This window comes from Lissotriton vulgaris, chromosome 5 (assembly GCF_964263255.1).
Source record: "Lissotriton vulgaris chromosome 5, aLisVul1.2, whole genome shotgun sequence".
In the NCBI taxonomy this organism is placed as follows: domain Eukaryota; kingdom Metazoa; phylum Chordata; class Amphibia; order Caudata; family Salamandridae; genus Lissotriton; species Lissotriton vulgaris.
The window spans coordinates 61059113-61079329 of NC_141693.1; the positions used below are offsets into that span (position 1 = coordinate 61059113).

Below are 20217 nucleotides of genomic sequence, written 5' to 3' on the forward strand. Positions count from 1 at the left end.
TCATCACTCAGCCCCACGCTGTTCAACATCTACATGAGCCCCCTCGCGGCCATCACACACCAACACAACCTCAACATCATCTCCTACGCCGACGACACCCAGCTGATCCTCTCCCTCACCAACGATCCCACCACCGCCAGAACCAACCTACACGAAGGGATGAAAGACGTAGCCGAGTGGATGATGAACAGCCGCCTGAAACTGAACTCAGATAAGACGCAAGTCCTCATCCTGGGATCCTCGCCCTCCGCCTGGGACGACTCCTGGTGGCCCCCTGCCGTGGGCAGCGCACCCAAACCCACAGACCACGCACGCAACCTGGGCTTCATCCTGGACCAGACAAGTCAACGCCGTCTCTGTGTCGTGCTTCGACATCCTACGCATGCTACGTAAGATCTTCCGGTGGATCCCCACCGAAAGCAGGAAGACGGTCACCCAGGCCCTTGTCACCAGCCGACTGGATTACGGCAACTCCCTCTACGCCGGAACCACAGCCACACTTCACAAAAAGCTCCAGCGCATTCAGAACGCCTCAGCACGCCTCCTCCTGGACATCCCCCGACACGGACACATCTCCGAACACCTGAGAAACCTGCACTGGCTCCCCGTCAGCAAGAGAATCACGTTCAGACTCCCCACCCATGCACACAAAGCTCTCCACAACCAAGGCCCAAGATACCTCAACGACCCCCGGACCTTCTACACTTCCACCCGCCAGCTACGATGGACCAGCCACGCCCTCGCCGCCGTCCCCCGCATCCGACGAGCCACAACGGGAGGAAGATCTTTCTCCTACCTGGCTGCCAAGACGTGGAACTCCCTCCCCATCCACCTCCGCCTGACCCAAGACCACCTCTCCTTCAGGAAGCAACTCAAGGCCTGGCTGTTCGAGCAGTAGCGGACCCCCCTCCCCCAAGCGCCTTAAGACCCTCCGGGTGAGGAGTTCGCTATGCAAATGTTTTGATTGATTGATTGACAGAGTGACAACGCTACTTCAAATACTTCAAAGGTATACAGTAGTAATCAGTACACCGCAATGGATGCTGCAGGGAAGGAAAGCTACTAGAAGGTATACAGTACTAGTCAGTACACTGCCTTAGATGGGACAGAGCGAGAGAGTTATTAGAAAGTATACAGTACTAGTCAGTACACTGCATTACATGGTACAGAGTTATTAGAAGGTATACAGTACTAGTCAGAACACTGCATTAGATGGTGAAGAGTGACAGAGCTACCCCAAAGGCATAGAGTAGAAGCTAGTAATCCGCATAAGATGGCAAACTACTCCAAGGTACACAGTACTACTCAGTACACTGCATTAGACGTTAAAGAGTGAGAGAGCCACTCCAAGGAGTACAGTACTAGTCAGTACACTGCATTAGATGGTACAGAAAACAGGATTTATCCAAGACATACTGTACTAGTTAGTACTCTATATTAGATGATACAGAGCAAGAGAGCTACTCGAAGGAATACAGTACTAGTCAGTACACTGCATTTGATGGTACAGAATGACAGATCGACTCCAAGGTATACAGTACCAGTCATATACTACACTTCATTGTAGGTGGATGCACTACACCAGTGTAGATATATGCGCTAGGTTAGTGTAGGTGCATGCGCTAGGCCAGCGTGGGTGCATGTGCTAGGTCAGTGTAGGTTCATACACTAAGTCACTATAGGTGCATACGTTAGATCAGAGTAGAAGTATGCGCTAGGTCAGTGTAGGTGCATGGGGTAGCTCAGGCTAAGTGCATGAACTACGACATTGTAGGTACATGAGCTAGGTCAGTGTAGATGCCTGTGTTAGGTCAGTGTAGGTGCATGCCCTAGGTCAGTATGTGCTGGGTCATTGTAGAAGCATGTGTTAGGTCACTGTTGGAGCTAGAACTCTGGAACACAGAATGTGTTATGCAGTACATGCCAAATTCTGAGGTGCAATTCCATGCCATCCCATATTATACTATGATCCCACCCCATATCACATCACACCATCCAATCATAACGTTCCATACCATACCGCCATAACATACCATTCCATAAAACTCCAATCCACACCATCCAATTGCATCTAATCCCTTCCTACCCCATACCATACCACCATAACATTCCATGCCATACCATTCCATAGCACACCACACAAATCCACACCACACCATCCCATCATACCATATTACACCATAATACCAACCCATAGCACACCACACCACACCATCCCATCCACTCGTAACGTTCCAAATCATACAATACCATACCATACACAATCTCATCCCTTCCTATCCCATACCATACGAACATAACATTCCATACCATACCACACAAAACCATACCATACCACATCATTTTCATGAACCATAACATACAGAGCTAATCGTCACAATGATATTTACCTTTATAACTCTTCACCACCATCTCTGGGCTCTGAATCTTCACATTATTACACCTGTAATAACACACACATCATCTTTGTATTAAAGAGCAATCACAGCTACAGGAACAAAGAAAGAACATCACATAAGATCTGTACTTGAAATAAGATTCAGTATTAAGAGCAGCGCCTGCGGACTAGAGCTCAGTGTGAGTTACTGTTCATACACAACAGTCAAAGCTCTAACGATATCCAAAAGTACCTTTAACATCTTATGACAGGATGTGGGTGTTCTAAGGCAGATAGCTCAGTGAGACCAGTGTGCTTCATGTGAGTCCACGGAGAGCCTCAGATTGGGTCGTCTATGAGCGGTGGTTAGCTCAGTGAGAGGGGGGGGGGCTGACTAACAGGTTACATCTGCTTCTGGTGGAGTCTTGTGTATATAAAGTACGCACAGCCGGAGATTGGCCCCAATAATGCACATGGCTGGAGGGGTTACACGTGCTCTGAAAACACCATAAATTCAGATGCCACATTAGTTAGGAGCATATAGCCAATCAGGTAATGAACAAGTGGTCCGTGACTGCTTTAGAGAAAAGTAATTTATAGCTTATCATGTGTGTGTTGCTTAATTAAGTCAAACACCGGTAAGACATACCAACAATGAACACAACAACATACCCTGCTATCTAAGATAGCATTTTTCAAAACGTACAGTCAATGTAAAACAAGAAAGCGTCAAAGAATTGTTTAAGTCCAGTATATTTAATTGTATATACTTGAAACTGATCAAAAGTTAATTTAGACAAAAGGAAGGTACAAAGGTTGCTCAAGGAACGGGAGAAGAATCCGTGTGCTCGTGATGGGTAGGACAAGGTGAATGGTCACTAATATTCAGAGTTTATACATTTTTAATGCTTAGGCAATGGACTGGTAAAGAGACCAATACAGAAAGGCCTGCCCCAAAAAGATTATTTATAAAAAATGTTTTTTGTAAATGCATAAATGCAACATGAAGCGAAGGGGATGGGATGAGATACAGGCTGTTGATGGGTGGAGTGCGTCGACGTTTCGACTCAACTTGTGCATAGAGGGTGACTTATACCTCTTCAGGACGAAAGGGCGGGCAACCTAGGGGTGTAAGATCAACTGTGCGTTAATTGGCGCCTATTACCCAATCCGGGAGAGAACTGAGTGACGGTACAGTACTTACCTAATCCTGGATCCACACAGGCATCTCAGTTAAACCACTGGAGGTTGAGTAGTTAATGGCTCAGTCAGGATTGGGTAATAGGTGCCAGTTAACCGACTGTTGATCTTTCGCCCCTAGGTTGCCCCCTGCCCCCCTTTCGTCCTGAAGAAGACTCACAGTGGAGGTATAAGTCACCCCCTATGCACAAGCTGAGTCGAAACGTCGACGCACCCCGCTTGATGTTGCATTTATGCATTTGCAAAAAACCTGTAAAAAATGTTCTAAATAATCTGTTTGGGACAGGCCTTTCTGTACTGGTCTCTTTACTAGTTCATTGCCTAAGCATTAAAAATGTATAAACTCTGAATATTAGTGACTATTCACTTTTCCCGACCCATCACTAGCACACCCATTCTTCTCCCGTCCCTTGATCAATCTTTGTACCTTCCTTTTGTATAAATTACCTTTTGATCTGTTTCAAGTATATGAAATTAAATATACTAGACAAACAATTCTTTTGCGCTTTTGTGTTTTACATTGACTGTACGTTTTGAAAAATGCTATCTTAGATAGCAGGGTATGTTGTTGTGTTCATTGTTGGTATGTCTTACCAGTGTTTGACTTAATTAAGCAACACACACATGATAAGCTATAAATTATTCTTCTCTAAAGCAGTCCCCGGCCACTTGTTCATTACCTCATTGTACCCAGATCTTCTGGCAATTATTGGATTACCCCATTTTGTAATGGGCATATAGCCAATCAGAACACAGCAATCGGGCGCTCCCCATGCGAGACATCTGGACACGTTACCCACTGGCCGCATTGTGTCCATGCAAGGTCGAGGCCCACCTGGATTATCCATTTAAAATAATTTATGACTCCAGAGGCAGCAACTTATATTCCTCAGCATACAAGGATCGCCAGAATAATTTTCCTGCTAATAATGAACTTTATATAAGAGTGCTACAGAGTGATTGAAATTTGACCCTGTGCCTGTAACTGTTCTTCCGGCCGCTATGTTTAATCGAACTAACTGTTCCTGTTTTGCCAAGTGCCTCTTGTCTCTTGTTTGACAAAGATCTTTCGTGTTCAAACAACACCATTATAGAGATGCTCTCCTTCAAAGGTGGGAAAATCTGCCCCTCAGTATCTACGGAGAGTGAAAATCATTAAGAGGCTGGTTCTTCCTAAGGTGATCTTCTTGTTTAACACTAAACCACTTCCTTTCCCCAAAACGCTTTTGCAGAAATTGCAAGGTCGGAAGCTGTATCCAGGGGAGCCGGGAGCTCATGAATGAAGCACAGGAGGAGACTGAAGCAAGGAAGGGACAGAAGCTTTATATGGGCATCCGAGGGAGCCAGGATCTCATGAAAGAAGCAAGGAGGAGACTGAAGCAAGGAAGGGACAGAAGCTTTATATGGGCATCCAGGGGAGCCGGGATCTCATGAAAACAGCTCTGGATGAGACTGTTATGCTTTCCAGTTCAAGAATTCCCGGCTCTTGGCTGGAGAGCTAGATAATTCTTACATGAGTCAATTGTATGAAGTTATGTTGAAGCATTTAGGCCTCAATATGTTTTTTGTTTAAGTTTGGGGTTCCAAAGTTTTTAGGCAAGTTAAGTTGAAGGTACTCTTAACAGCCCTGAGGGTGTGGGTCTTCTTTAGGAAAATTCTCGGGATAGACTACAAAGCAGAACCAGCACAATTTAGGGCTCTCCTTGAACCCCCGAGTAGCTTAAAGATAAACTTAGTTATCTTCCCCAGCATGGCAACTTTTCCACTTGGGGAGACTTCAGGGAGGGTGATGCCCTCATCACATAACAACAGATATCTGACATGTTTGGGGGGGAGGGCTTTCTAAATGTAATTACCTGCAGCTGTGTTTTTGTCGGTCATCCAAAAAAGTTGTCAGAGGTGAGCTGTTCAGTGCAGGATTTTCTCGAGTGGGTGAGAGCTAAGCAACAACCTAAGAAACAGCTTTTCCAGTGGTATTGGATATTTATTTTTACAGCAGATGAGAAAATGGGAGGACCATCCCTGCACTGGGAAAAGGATCTTCCAGAGCTGGCTACAGAGCAATTATGGTGAGTATCTTTAAATCTGTTATACACTCTGGTCAAACCAGCACCACTTAAAAAGATTCATTTGTTGACTCTCCATAGAGCTTATTGGTCATCAGCGAAGTTAGTTAAGAAAGACCATGTTGGAACCATCAAAACCTAAGAAGTGCGGTGACACAGAGGCGGACAGTATACGAATGGCATGTTTGTGGATTGCCGTTATTGGCCTTCTTCCGGGGGAATGTACCTCAGATGTTTCAAGAACTTATTGGCTGAAAAACATAAGGTACGGTAAGCTCCTGCCTTATCCTTTTTTAAATGGACTTGTGCCCTTACTGGCACGAGTTAAACTTGGATATTTATATATATATATAACCATGTATATTGTTTCTGATATTTTAGCAAGAAAGGAAATCTGTAAGAAATGGATTATGCCCGACCCGCCAAAGGTATCAGAAAGGCTAAGATCTGTAAGAGATGTCAGTGGACTGGACTTGGACTGCAAGTCGGCCTCAGTAGAGAAAAGATGGCGTCCCTTTGTGATATGGCAAAGTAAATCGTAACATCCTATGATTATACTTCTATCTTGCTGAGAAATGGGAAGTTCTCCTTCCTACAAAAGGGCAAAACTATAAGAAATATTCAGCATGCATGTACGCTGGAAACTCCGGGTGGAGGCGTCTTGGCTCACAGCTCACTTAGCTGGATGGGGATATGAGGACAAGAATATATAAACCATCCCTCTACTACCTTGGAAGGATTAGCACACACCTTCTGTTACTGCAAACTCCATCATCACTGATCTAGAACTTTAGAGTACAAACTCCTCTAAAAATATATCCTCAAGTTTACAAGAGGGCTCAGGGAGGTAAGTGCTCACTGCCAGCATCTGTCTGACCTGTAAGACATATCTGTGAAATCCAGCAAGGTAAACTCATCCTTTCATCCTTCTCAGGTTGTTACGCTGCACACAGTGGGTAATGGAAATATTGTTATCAGCAATGATGAATGCTTAAAAGCTCCAGTACTTTGGGAGATCTCTGCCCACATACCATCACTACAGAGGGAGACAGGCACATAATCCCTGCAAGTGTAATCACCATAATCTAAGCTCTAGAACCTTGGTGGGGTTAACACGCAATACCTACATCTTTAAACCCCTTCATCGCTGCTCTAGAACCTTGGATCAATAAACACACAATCCCGGCCCCTGCAAACCCCGTCTTCCCTGTTCAGAACGTTTAATGGTACCTCTGGAGAGAGAAGAATTCATGTCACTATATGCTGTAACCTCGAGGCACTCTTACTAATTAGGATTCTTCCTTTCATCTTTGGCTGAACTGGTCTGTGCCATCCATAGGATCTATCTGTGATTTATCCTATGGGGGATCCATAGGGTCGGAATGGGCATTCATTTTATTATTGATATATAATATTACCATCTTGACTCCTTCTTTGTGTACAGCTGTGTAGAACGAGATGTCTTAAATAAGAACCCATTGTGCACTGGAAGCCCCCACGTGCACGAGGATGTGCATCCAAAGCCCTTTATTCAATCCCAGTCTGGGGTCATTTACACCTACAATGCATCCATCAGATGACCTTTAATGGGTCAAATGTGGGATGCAATGAATTCTGCAGTCAAAGCCTCCCAGCTCCCACTGATTCTCCCTTAAAAACATATTGGCGTTGGTTTACACCCTTCCAGACACTGAGCAAAGGATGTAAGGGGGAAGGGCCTTCCTGATAGGATGGCTGGGGAGAAGCTGGACCCCACCCTAATTACACTTCTAAAGATTCACACAAGGAAACTGACATCAGGCCTGGCCTTGCCTTTGTCACCCTGGACAGTTTAAAGACAAGACCAGGGGATGGGGAAGAACTGACCAGAACCAGTGTTGGGGTTGGTTGGGGAACTTCCCCACAAAAAGCTGCCACCAGTATGAAATGAGGACCTTCAGAACATTCCATCAGAACACTCCTGGACATGTGGAAGATTCAGAAGAAGGACTGTCCTGCTGCTGGAAGGACTGCCCTGCTGCTGGAAGGACTGCCCTGCTGCTGGAAGGAATGCCCTGCTGCTGGAAAGGAATGCCCTGCTACTGGAAGGACTGCCCCGCTGCTGGAAGGACTGCCCTGCTTGTGGAAGGACTGCCCTGCTTGTGGAAGGACTGCCCTGCTGCTGGAAGGACTGCCCTGCTGCTGGAAGGACTGCCCTGCTGCTGGAAAGGAATGCCCTGCTGCTGGAAGGACTGCCCCGCTGCTGGAAGGACTGCCCCGCTGCTGGAAGGACTGCCCTGCTGCTGGAAGGACTGCCCTGCTGCTGGATGCACTGCCCTGCTGCTGCAAGGACTGCCCTGCTGCTGGGAGGACTGCCCCGCTGCTGGAAGGACTGCCCTGCTGCTGGGAGGACTTCCTCGCTCCTGGAAGGACAGCCCTGCTGCTGGAAAGACTGCCCTGCTGCTGCAAGGACTGCCCTGCTGCTGGAAGGACCGCCCAGCTGCTGGATGGACTGCCCTGCTGCTGGAAGGACTGCCCTGCTGCTGGGAGGACTGCCCTGCTGCTGGAAGGACTGCCCTACTGCTGGAAGGACCGCCCTACTGCTGGAAGGACTGCCTCGCTGCTGGAAGGACTGCCCCGCTGCTGCAAGGACTGCCCTGCTGCTGGAAAGACTGCCCTGCTGCTGCAAGGACTGCCCTGCTGCTGGAAGGACCGCCCAGCTGCTGGATGGACTGCCCTGCTGCTGCAAGGACTGCCCTGCTGCTGGAAGGACCGCCCAGCTGCTGGATGGACTGCCCTGCTGCTGGAAGGACTGCCCTGCTGCTGGAAGGACTGCCCTCCTGCTGGAAGGACTGCCTCGCTGCTGGAAGGACTTCCCTGCTGCTGGAAGGACTGCCCTCCTGCTGGAAGGACTGCCCTCCTGCTGGAAGGACTGCCCTCCTGCTGGAAGGACTGCCTCGCTGCTGGAAGGACTGCCCTGCTGCTTGAAGGACTGCCCTGCTGCTGCAAGGACTGCCCTGCTGCTGCAAGGACTGCCCCGCTGCTGGAAGGACTGCCCCGCTGCTGGAAGGACTGCCCTGCTGCTGGAAGGACTGCCCTGCTGCTGGAAGGACTGCCCTGCTGCTGGAAAGACTTCCCTGCTGCTGGAAGGACTGCCCTGCTGCTAGAAAGACTGCCCTGCTGCTGGAAGGACCGCCCAGCTGCTGGATGGACTGCCCTGCTGCTGGAAGGACTGCCCTGCTGCTGGAAGGACTGCCCTCCTGCTGGAAGGACTGCCCTCCTGCTGGAAGGACTGCCCTCCTGCTGGAAGGACTGCCTCGCTGCTGGAAGGACTGCCTCGCTGCTGGAAGGACTTCCCTGCTGCTGGAAGGAATGCCCCGCTGCTGGAAGGAATGCCCAGCTGCTGGAAGGACTGCCCAGCTGCTGGAAGGACTGCCCCGCTGCTGGAAGGACTGCCCTGCTGCTGGAAGGACTGCCCCGCTGCTGGAAGGACTGCTCTGCTGCTGGAAGGACTGCCCTGCTGCTGGAAGGACTGCCCTGCTGCTGGAAGGAATGCCCCGCTGCTGGAAGGACTGCCCCGCTGCTGGAAGGACTGCCCTGCTGCTGGAAGGACTGCTCTGCTGCTGGAAGGACTGCCCTGCTGCTGCAAGGACTGCCCTGCTGCTGGAAGGACTGCCCCGCTGCTGGAAGGACTGCCCTGCTGCTGGAGGGACTGCCCTGCTGCTGGAAGAACTGCCCTGCTGCTGGAACGACTGCCCTGCTGCTGGGAGGACTGCCCTGCTGCTGGAGGGACTGCCCTGCTGCTGGAAGGACTGCCCTGCTGCTGGAAGGACTGCCCCGCTGCTGCAAGGACTGCCGTGCTGCTGGAAGGACTGCTCTGCTGCTGGAAGGACTGCCGTGCTGCTGGAAGGACTGCTCTGCTGCTGGAAGGACTGCCGTGCTGCTGGAAGGACTGCCCTGCTGCTGGAAGGACTGCTCTGCTGCTGGAAGGACTGCTCTGCTGCTGGAAGGACTGCCCAGCTGCTGGAAGGACTGCCCCGCTGCTAGAAGGACTGCCCTGCTGCTGGAAGGACTGCCCTGCTGCTGAAAGGACTGCCCTGCTGCTGGAAGGACTGCCCCGCTGCTGGAAGGACTGCCCCACTGCTAGAAGGACTGCCCTGCTGCTGGAAGGACTGCCCTGCTGCTGGAAGGACTGCCCTGCTGCTGGAAGGGCTGCCCTGCTGCGGGAAGGACTGCCCGCTGCTGGAAGGACTACCCTGCTGCTGCAAGGACTGCCCTGCTGCTGCAAGGACTGCCCTGCTGCTGGAATGACTGCATTGCTGTCTGAAGAGAAAGGGTTGGACCTGCTTGCCTAGGTCACAGGCTACCCAGAGTGGCTCTAAGGGTTAGTCGACTGATCTCCTGTGTGAGAGACATTGACACCACAAGCTTCTAGAGACCTCCCTGCAATTGCCCTGCTGACCAGTACCAACTTGACCTGCCTGGACCTGCCCGAGCCTGCTGTTGGCCTGTAGGCATTATAGACTGTGCACTCTTGTGATACAACGCAGGGATCCTGATATCGTATAGCCTTACAGAGCGTTGACTCTTGTAATATGACGCCTAGCTGATGACATGATGTATCCTTACAAAGTATAGTGTCCTGTAATATGACACCTGGCTCCTGACATGGTGTAACCTTACAGAGTGTACACCCCTGTATTACGATGCATAGATGCTTACATGGTAAAGGCGTACACAGTGTAGACCCTTGTAATAGGATGCCTGGTTTCTGACAAGTTATAGGCTTACAGATTGTAGACTCCTGTACGACAATGTCTGGACCACAATATGGTATAGGCGTACGGAGTGTAGGCACCTGTAATACGATGCCGATTCCTGACATGGCACAGGCTGTAGACTCTTGTAATATGTCGCCTGGCTCCTGACATGGGATAGGTGTACAAAGTGCAGACCAGTAATACAATGCCTGGATTCTGACATTTTAGGTTTAAAGTATTTTATTGAAGCAGGGTAAGGAAGGAAACAACAAGGACATGAAAAAGAAAAACCACAGGTGCCCCACAGTCAATGCGTACAGTACATTAGATACATCAAAGCATTTCTGTCACCTCGGAGGGCACCATCCAGCATGGAAACACAGCTTGCGCGCTTGTGGTTGAAGACAAAAAACGGGGGAGGGGGGGAGGGGAAGAGGGAAGGGGGGGGGGAGGGGAAAAAAGGGGGAGGGGAAAGGGGGGGGAAAGGGCGGGGAAAACAACCCTGCTCCATATCCTACCCATACAACAAACCGCCCAACTCCTGCACCCCAACCCACCCCCTGTACCGTGCCAATGTTCATCTGCTCTCCCCTCATAGCGACCCTCCGGTGGACTCCGCTACTAGACGCCGTTTCCGACCAATCAAACAGGCGGATCCGGTGGCGGTGTCAGCCGTAACAGCCTGAGATACCTAGGGCAGGTGATCTCCCTGAACTCAGAACACAACAGGCTATGGAAAGGCGCCCACAGCTCCTCAAAAGCATCCGTATCCCCCAGTGCCACCAATGACATTTTTTCCATGCCCAGAACATGCCACAATCTATGCAGCCAGCCGACAACGGTGGGGAGCGTGGTGGAGCGCCAATGTATGAGAATGTTTTGCACCGCTGACCCCAGAGCTATCACAATCTGTCTACCCCTTCTAGACCTGAGGGGGTACATCAGCCCATTCGGCAATCCCAGTAGGACGTAGGCAGGGAACCGTGGCAGCTCTATCTCAAAACACTTGTCAACCTCGCCAAGGACCTCCGCCCAGTAAGAGGCCAAAAGGGGACAATCCCACAAAATATGTGTAAGCGTGCCAATTTGGCCACAGTCACGCCTGCACGTCCCAGGTATGGACCTATCCATCTCATGTAATTTCTCAGGAGTGCGATACCAATAGGTCGAAATTTTTGTGAAGGTCTCCGTGAGCCCCGTGTGATAGGCAGAGTGGCGTGAGCGGTAGGAGATGTGACCCCATTCTGTATGACTCAGCACACGTCCGAGCTCCCGTTCCCAGCGCTCCCGACCCGGGTTGTGAATGTGAAAGGGGGGGGGGCTGCAGCATCTTGTACAAGTCGGAGATAAGCTTAGTGTCCGACGTGCGAGTGACTAGCCAGCGCTCGTACCCCGTGATCTCCCGGTCCGCCTTTACGCGCACTTGGGGCTGTAGCGCCCAATGGCGCGCCTGCATATACCGCATGCGCTCCGTCTCAGGGAGGCCATAATCCCGCCGTAAGTCCTGGAAGGGGACGACACCCTCCGGTCCATACAGGTGATACAGAGCGCAACAGCGGGCCGCCCGCCAGCAGTCGTAAGCGCCAGGCTCCGTTCCCGGACCAAAGTCCGGATTGCCAATCAGCGTCGTGAAGGGAGTGGGGAAGGTAGTGAGGTCATGCCTGGTGGCCACTGAGTCCCATACTCGAAGTGGGACACGCGTCACAAAAGAGGCGTAGAGGTTAGGGGGTCGATGAGCCCGTCTCATGAATGGCACCTCCTGTAGCGTTCTGCCTGCTACCGCCTGATCCTGAAACAGCCAGTGTTTATCTGACTCCCACCGGCTCCACTCCACCAGATAGCGCAGTTGGGCGGCCTGGAAGTATTTCCGTAAATCTGGTATCCCTAACCCTCCAGATTCAGGCGCAAGCGTAGCTATGTTCCTTTTAATCCGTGGCCTACGGCCCTGCCACACAAAACATGCAATGGCCGACTGAGTCTCCGCGAGCCACCCTGTGGGGGGCTGTAGCGGAAGCGCCCTAAACAGGTAGAGTACCTGAGGTAGAAGGGTCATCTTCACTGCGGCCACCCTACCCAGCAGCGATAACGTGCCCTTATCCCACCGACCCAGTTCCTCTCTGATTTTCGTACTCAAAGCCGCATAATTGGCCGTAACCATCTCCGGGAGGGAGGGTGCCAACAGGATCCCCAGATACGGAATCCGGTCCCTAGACCAGCTGAGAGGGAAAAGCCTCTGCAGTTCCGCCCTGGTGGCACCGGTCAGCGAAATATCGAGGGCAGCAGACTTCCCGAGGTTCACCTTAAAGCCCGCCACCTCGGCGAAGAGGTCCAGTTCCGCGATACAAGCCGGCAGCGACTTCCGTGGGTCATCGAGCGTCAAAATTACGTCATCCGCATAGAGGCTGATCGCGTGGTGGAATCCTTCCATCTTGACCCCAATGATATCGGGGTTCTGACGAACCCTTTGAGCAAACGGCTCCATATAAAGAGCAAAGAGCAAAGGGGACAGTGGACATCCCTGCCGTGTACCCTGTTCTATAGGAAAAGGCCGGGAGCTGCCCCCATTTACTCGGACCTCCGCGGACGGAAACCGGTAGCAGTTGAAGATCAGGTGCCGGAACTTCTCACCTACCCCGAACTTGCCCAGGACCTTCTCTAGGTAGGGCCAGTGCACTCTGTCAAAGGCCTTCTCCGCGTCTATCGAGAGGAGCATTCGTTCACCGGGGATCCTGGAGGCCTTCTCAAGAATATGAGTCACCCTCTTCGTGTTGTCCACCGTCTGCCTGCCAGGCACAAAGCCGGCTTGATCGGAGTCGACCATGCCGGGGAGATGAAGTGCTAAACGTGCCGCCAGAATGCTAGTAAACACTTTCAGGTCCGTGTTCAGTAGCGAAATAGGACGGTAGGATCCACAGGCAGTCCGGTCGTTGCCCGGTTTCGGGATCACGGAGACCGTGGCCTGGAGAAATTCGGGGGGAATGGCGCCCGGCTCCGAGAAAGTGTTGAAGAGGCGGGTCAACAGAGGCGCCAGTTCCTGACAGAAGGTCTTATAAAAAAGAGGGATGAAGCCATCCGGGCCCGGGGCCTTGCCCGGCTTAAGCCGGGAAATCGCCGTGACCACCTCCTCGATACGGATCTCCCGCTCCAGATACTGGGCCTGTTCCGACGTCAACGACGGGAGTGGCACCGAGTCCAGATAGTCCTCCTCCGCCCGGGCGGAGGGGGCCTCGCCAGTGTAGAGGTCAGCGTAAAAACTACGGAAAACATCCGCAATTTGCCCAACATCCGTGACTGAACCTCCGGCAGGGGTGACCAGCTCCTTCACCCGGTGCTGTTGGTGCTGCACCCTAAGCTTGTTGGCCAAGAGCCGTCCACACCTGTCGCCACCCGTGTAGTACTTGTGCTTCAGACGGAGCATTGCGTACTCAGCTCGGTCCATATCAAGGGCAGACAAGAGTTTCCTGGCGGCTTTCAGTTGTCTCCAGACTCTGGGGGCTCCCGTTCTATGATGGACCTGCTCCAGCTCACGCACCTGCTGGGTCAGCTCATCCCTCTTGAGCTGGCGATCCTTGTTCTCCGCCGAGGAGATAGCGATAAATTCGCCCCGGAGCACAGCCTTCAGGGCGGCCCACTGCGTCGCGCGGGAGGTGTCATCATTATCGTTTATGCGCAGGAAGTCAGCAATGGCCGTGCGGATCTGTTGCACCTTCGCCCGTCTGTACAGCAATGTGTCCCGGAGTCGCCAGACCCCTCTCGGTCGAGCCGCCGGGGGTAAATTGAAGGTACCCTCCACCGGCGCGTGGTCAGAGAGAGAGAGGACCCCCATGTCGGCATTTGAGGCCATGGCGAGCATCGGGCCAGTCACAAGGAGATGGTCCAATCGCACGTAGGACTTGTGTGCGTGTGAGAAATAAGAGTACGCGCGGGTCGCAGGGTGAAGGCGGCGCCACATGTCATGCATGTCCAGCTCCTCAAGTCGGGTGCGAACCGAGCCCGAAAGCTCTCCCAACTGGTGGCGCCGTTGCACAGACCTGTCCAGAGCCGCGTCAAAGACCAGATTCAAATCTCCCCCTAACACCATGTGCCTATCAGAGGTGGACGCAACGTCTTCCAGTGCCCTGTGCAAAAACTGATCTTGACGGTCATTAGGGCCATAGATAGAGCCTACAGTCATTACCGTGCCCCCACCCGAATCCTATATGCTAAGAGCCTCCCTTTTTGCTCCGCCACCATTTGTAAAATCTCCCCCCTGAACCCCTTGGAGAACAGAAGTGCCACCCCTGCCGTTTTAGAAGCACTGGAGGAGAAAAGCTGCGTGGGGAACTTGGGGGTACGCAGTCTGGGACAATCTTTGGCCAACAAATGGGTCTCCTGCAGTAGGCAGATGTCAGCCTGAGAGTTCTCTAACAGAGACAGCACTGCCCGCCTTTTAACCGGGTTATTCAGCCCTTTCACATTCAAAGTAACCACTTTAAGAGCCATCAGGGAGAGGAACCCTTGACACGCACATGATGGTGGGCAAAGCCCAGCAGGCAAACATAGAGGCCACCTCACGAAACCTCAGCGCACAACCGACGCAAACATCCCTTCGGCACGGTACAGTCCCCAAACCCCAAAACCCCCCAACTAGGTGGACCCCCCCTTCCCCTGGAACTTCACACACCCAACCCCACACTGCTCCCAACTCCCCGTCTCCCTGCAAAACCCCTAAACTCAAAACACCCCCCTGCAATTCCCATTCCCATTCCCCGCTCCTCAAGTCATTCAAAGAAGTCATTGTCCCAGTCCGGTCCTTATCGGACAAGGCCGTGGAAAGTCAATCTAGTGGACGTCCAGCCACCACCACTTGCACTCGCCTTCCCTCCCCCCCCCCTCCCAGAACCCCCGCACCTGCGATAGTGAAAGGCTAGTGTAGACTCCCCCCGGAGTAAGTTCAGGCCGTCAAGGCCACCTCGCCGTTCGCTGTCGCTCTGGAGGCCTCCTGGATGGCGGCCGACATGTCCGCCCGAATCGTGGGCGAGTCAGGCCGCTCCGGTGGCGGGGAGCGCCTCTCCCTAGCCCGCTGCCATCCATCTCGGGTGCTTCGTCTACGTCGCGGCGCCGGGGTGTCTGCATCCGATGCCGTGATGCCCAATACTGCACAGACATCCTGGAGGGACCGGAGTTGATGCAAAGTTCCGTTCCAACGGAAGATCAGGCGGAAGGGGTGCCCCCAAGAGTACTGCGTTCCATGCTCCCGGAGAAAGTCCGTAGCGATTTTAAAAGATTTTCTCTTCTGCAGTGTGACCGTGGATAAGTCCTGATAGAGGGCCACCGGGTGGTCTCTGAAGCGGAAAGGCTGCTGCCGCCGCGCCTCGCGGAGGATCCGCTCCTTCAGGGGGAAGTCCGGTAGGAAAGCCAAAATGTCCGGGGGGGGGGCGCCGTAGCTCTGCGAGGGCGGCCCACTCGGTGCGCCCTGTCGATGCGGACCTGAAAATCCTCCGACTCCCCCAAAATTGCACGGAAGAGGGCCTCTAGGAAGGCGGTCACGTCTTCACCCTCCTCGCCGGACGGATCGCCCCGGACCCTGATGTTGTTTCGCCTGGACCGGTTTTCGAGGTCTTTGGCGTGGGCCTGCAGCTCAATCTGCTGCTCCCGCAGCCGCAGGACCTCCTGCTGCAGGTGGGTGATCTCCTCGTCCCTGGAATGACCAGCTTCCTCCACAGTGTTGACTCGCTCCCCCAGGGAGTCCACTTCTCTCCGTACCTCACGGACCTCCCCGGCCACCTCCTGCTTCAAAGTCTGAAAATCCTCCCGTAAGGAGCTGAACAGCGACTCCAGGAACGATCGTGTCACTGGTGGCTCTCCGCCTTCAGCGCCTCTAGCAGGGGCCGGGGAGGTCGGGGCGGCCTGGCTACCTCCGCTGCGTAGGGCACCGCGTCCCAACATGTCTTGCAAAGTCCGATCCCCCCTCCTTTGCCCTCTGGCATTCGACATCCTGGCGGTGCGGGAGCCACCGATGGCCGCAGCTCAGCGAGGAGGCCACTAGGGTCAGGGTAACTATTCGCCAGCCAGGAAGCACCGCCACACAGAGGCTACGAGCAAGGCCGGGTGGCCGGTCGGAGGTTCCCAAAATGGCCGCCCGCTACAGTCAATGGGCCAACGCCCAAGGAATGAGGCCTACCTCCGCCGCAAGTCCAGGGGCGATAAACACAGCCGGAGGGCAGGCTCGTGGGGCGAGAGCAGCCGGGGCCAGCTCGACTGGATGATGAAATGCTCCGGAGGCGCGACTCCGCTCCGCCACGACCAGGGTTGGGCCGGAGCGGCCGCGCGAGGCGAGCGTTCTCAAGCCCCCGACTTGCGTAGTAGTCGGAGGCCGGCTCCGCTTCCGTCGCCCTCCTCCGTTCGGCTCCGCTCCGCCGGCGAAGTCCTCCTCGGCACCCACTCGATCACCACAGTGCAGGCACTTCGGCAGGCCACTCACAGTCGGCCGGTCACACCGCCGAGGCCAAATGCTTGAAGATCCCGCGGCCTCCGGGCTGCGCACAAGCCGATCAGCGGGCTCCGCCCCAGGCTATCTCGATCGGAATCGCACCTCCAGCGGGGCACCCAAGGCTCGACGATCGCTCCACACCACCACGGGGGTCACCAGGCTCAGTCACCGCCCGATCCGGGGGGGGAATCAGCGGCTGCGAGCGGTGCAGGGTTTCAGGGGTCCAGGAGCTCTCGGCAAGTGCGACCTCTCCGCCCGCCATCTTGGCCACGCCCGATTCTGACATTTTAGAGGCTTACAGAGTGTAGACTCATGTGATAAGATGCCTTGCAACACAACACCTGGACCATGACAGGGTACAGGCTTATGGAGTGTAGAGTTTTTTTTTTATCACATCTTTTTATTGAATATAAGACGACGGGAAAATCCAATCAATATCATCAGGCTTTGTACTTCACACAAGTTGGAACTCAATGTTATCATAAGTCTACATCACTACATACATTTGTGACTACATTCCCGCCCATGGCCATTGCAGAGGACCTCATTCCTGAAGCAGAGCAGAAGTTCATTCCAGTGACCCCCAACTCTTTTCCCACTTACGTGGGAACCGCGACCCCCATAGCTCACCATCTCCACCACCATCGCCAGTCCATATCACGCCTCCAATCCTTGAGCTGTGGTGGTGATTCTGCTCCCCCAATCTTGCCATGTTCCTTTTGGGGACCATGAGGCCTAAAGTGACTCATATTTGCTCCATGCGGCCCAGATCCGTGGCCTCCCACACATTCAGGAGGCAGCACTTCGCCGAGGGAGACGAGCCCCCGCCTCTGACACTGTTTATAAAAGCCACCACTGAGGTCCAATAAGTCTGTATTGATGAACAGTGCCAGAGTATATGGTAAGAGGTGCCTTCTCCCCCACACCCCCGCACGCAAGCTGAATGAAATGCGTTACTTACCTGTAACAGCAGTTATCCAGTATTGGTGTCTTTCATAGATTCACATGCCTGAATCATTCCCCGTCGCCGAGACGGGAGCCTCCGGTACATAAAAAAGTAATGTCCTAAGGACATACATAGAGAATATAGGCCGAAGGGCCTCCCCTTTGGGGCCTTTCCACGTCCTTATGTAAAAAGGACCGAACTCTCATCGTTAGCCAATCAGCTCCGACCTCCCTCTAGAACCTTCCCGGGAGGAGCCTCCGTCCCTCAGATTTTCGTACGTCCCCAGCTAGGGTGTCGCAATGTAGACATAGAGGTACGTGAGTCCTTACCGGGGAGGCGGGAGGGTTGCATGTGAATCTATGAAAGACACCAATACTGGATAACTGCTGTTACAGGTAAGTAACGCATTTCTTATCCAGTATTTGGGTGTCTTTCATAGATTCACATGCCTGAATCAGAGTAGCCAGCAGTTATACATACATAGTGGTAAAGCACATTCTCACCTCCAGCAGATCTGCATAAAATTACAGACAACATGAGAGAAACATGGTAGTATACAGTCATGCATATAGCAGAAAAACCATGAAGAATGTGCATACCTGGATGGCGGGACGAGGTAAGGCTCACCTTATTGGAATAGATGGCGTAGCACCGCTTGTCCCACTGCAGCATCCTTCTGCAGTTCGATGTCCAGGCAGTAATGCCTGGAAAAGGTGTGCGGGGACTTCCAGGTCGCCGCTCGGCAAATGTCTAGGACCGTTACTCCAGCGAAGAGTGCCGCCGACGCGGACATCGCCCTGGTAGAGTGGGCAGCCACTCGGTCCGTTAAAGGCCGTCCGGCCTGATCATGGCAAAACACAATCGCTGATGAAATCCAGCGGGAGATGCTCTGTTTTGTTAGGGGCAAACCCATTCGCGGGTTGCTGTAGGCTACGAACAGTTGAGAAGACTTCCTGACATCTTTGGTTCTGTCCAAGTAGAATTTGAGACATCTTTTTAGGTCCAAGGAATGCAGCGCCCTTTCTGCCGCTGTGGAAGGGTTGGCAAAAAATGACTTGAGGACAATTGGTTCGTTCAGATGAAAGTCTGAAGGCACTTTGGGTATGAATTTAGGGTTGGGCCTGAGTACCACTCGGTCGTGCCTGAATTGGAGATACGGTTCCTGAATAGACAGCGCCTGAAGTTCGCTGACCCTTCTGGCCGACGTCAGGGCGAGCAGGAGTGCCGTTTTCCAGGAGAGATGTTTGAGAGTGGCCCGGTGTATGGGCTCGAAAGGGTGTTTCATGAGTTGGTTGAGCACCAAGTTCAACTGCCAGGTTGGAGGGACTTTCCGAGGCCTCGGAAAGGATCTGTAGAGCCCCTTCAGAAATTGCTTTATCAGTCGACTGGACCATAGGGAAGGTCCTGATGAGGTCCTGGTGAATCTAGAAATCGCAGCCAGATGAACCTTAATGGAGGCGTGAGCCAGCCCCGATTGAGCCAGGTGGAGGAGGTACGGTAGCAGCTGCACTGGGGTGACCCGTAGAGGGTGTAAGCCTTGTTCCGAACACCACAAGCAGAACCTCTTCCACTTCAGCGAGTAGGTCTTGTTCGTACTGCCCGCCCTCGCTTTGGCTAGTACGGCCCTGCAGTCCTGCGGGATCTCTAGGTCTCCGAACTCTCGGTGCTCAGGAGCCAGGCCGATAATTTGAGCGAGCGGAGGTTCGGGTGGTGTACCTGGCCTCCGGACATCGTTAAGAGGTTCGGGTGTTGTCGCAGGTGAATCGGGGGCCTGATGGAAAGGCGAAGCAGGTCCGAGAACCAGTGTTGTCTCGGCCAGTACGGAGCAATCAGGATCAGGGTGCACGGCTCCGTCTTCATCTTCCTGAGGAGCCTCGGTATCATCGGGAACGGAGGAAAAGCGTACGCAAACACGCTGAACCAGCCGATGGAAAAAGCATTTCCCAACGACCCCTGTTGGGGATGCCAGCTTGCGTAGCTTGGGCATTTGGCGTTCCCTGCCGTCGCGAAGAGATCGATCCTCGGGGTCCCCCATTGCGAGAAGATGTGGGCCACTGTGTCGCCGTTCAGCTCCCATTCGTGGGAGAGAGAGGTCTGCCTGCTGAGGGCGTCCGCGATGGTGTTGTCCTTCCCGGGAACGTACTCCGCCTTGAGGGAGAGCCCGTGTGCCACCAACCAGTTCCAGATTTTTTGCGATTCTCGTGAGAGAGAGAGAGATCGCGTTCCCCCTTGTTTGTTCAGGTAGTGCATCGTCGTGGTGTTGTCCGTTTTGACGAGCACCGGGGAAGTTCCGATACGTGGCAGGAATGCCTGCAGAGCCAGATACACCGCCCTCAGCTCCAAGAGGTTGATGTGTAGGTGTTTCTCTTGGGCTTCCCATTTGCCGCTGACTCGAAGGTCCAATAGAACAGCGCCCC

At 53.2% G+C, this 20217-nt stretch overlaps 1 pseudogene across 1 annotated transcript in view; it reads right to left on the reverse strand.

Moving 5' to 3' along the window:
* The window catches only part of LOC147710160 (E3 ubiquitin-protein ligase TRIM39-like), a 141073-nt pseudogene that overhangs the window by 19120 nt on the left and 101736 nt on the right, over nt 1-20217 (reverse strand). Inside the window, exon 5 of the transcript XR_015295851.1 lies at nt 2391-2443. The product of XR_015295851.1 is annotated as an E3 ubiquitin-protein ligase TRIM39-like (transcript). The remainder of the gene's footprint in view (nt 1-2390; nt 2444-20217) is intronic.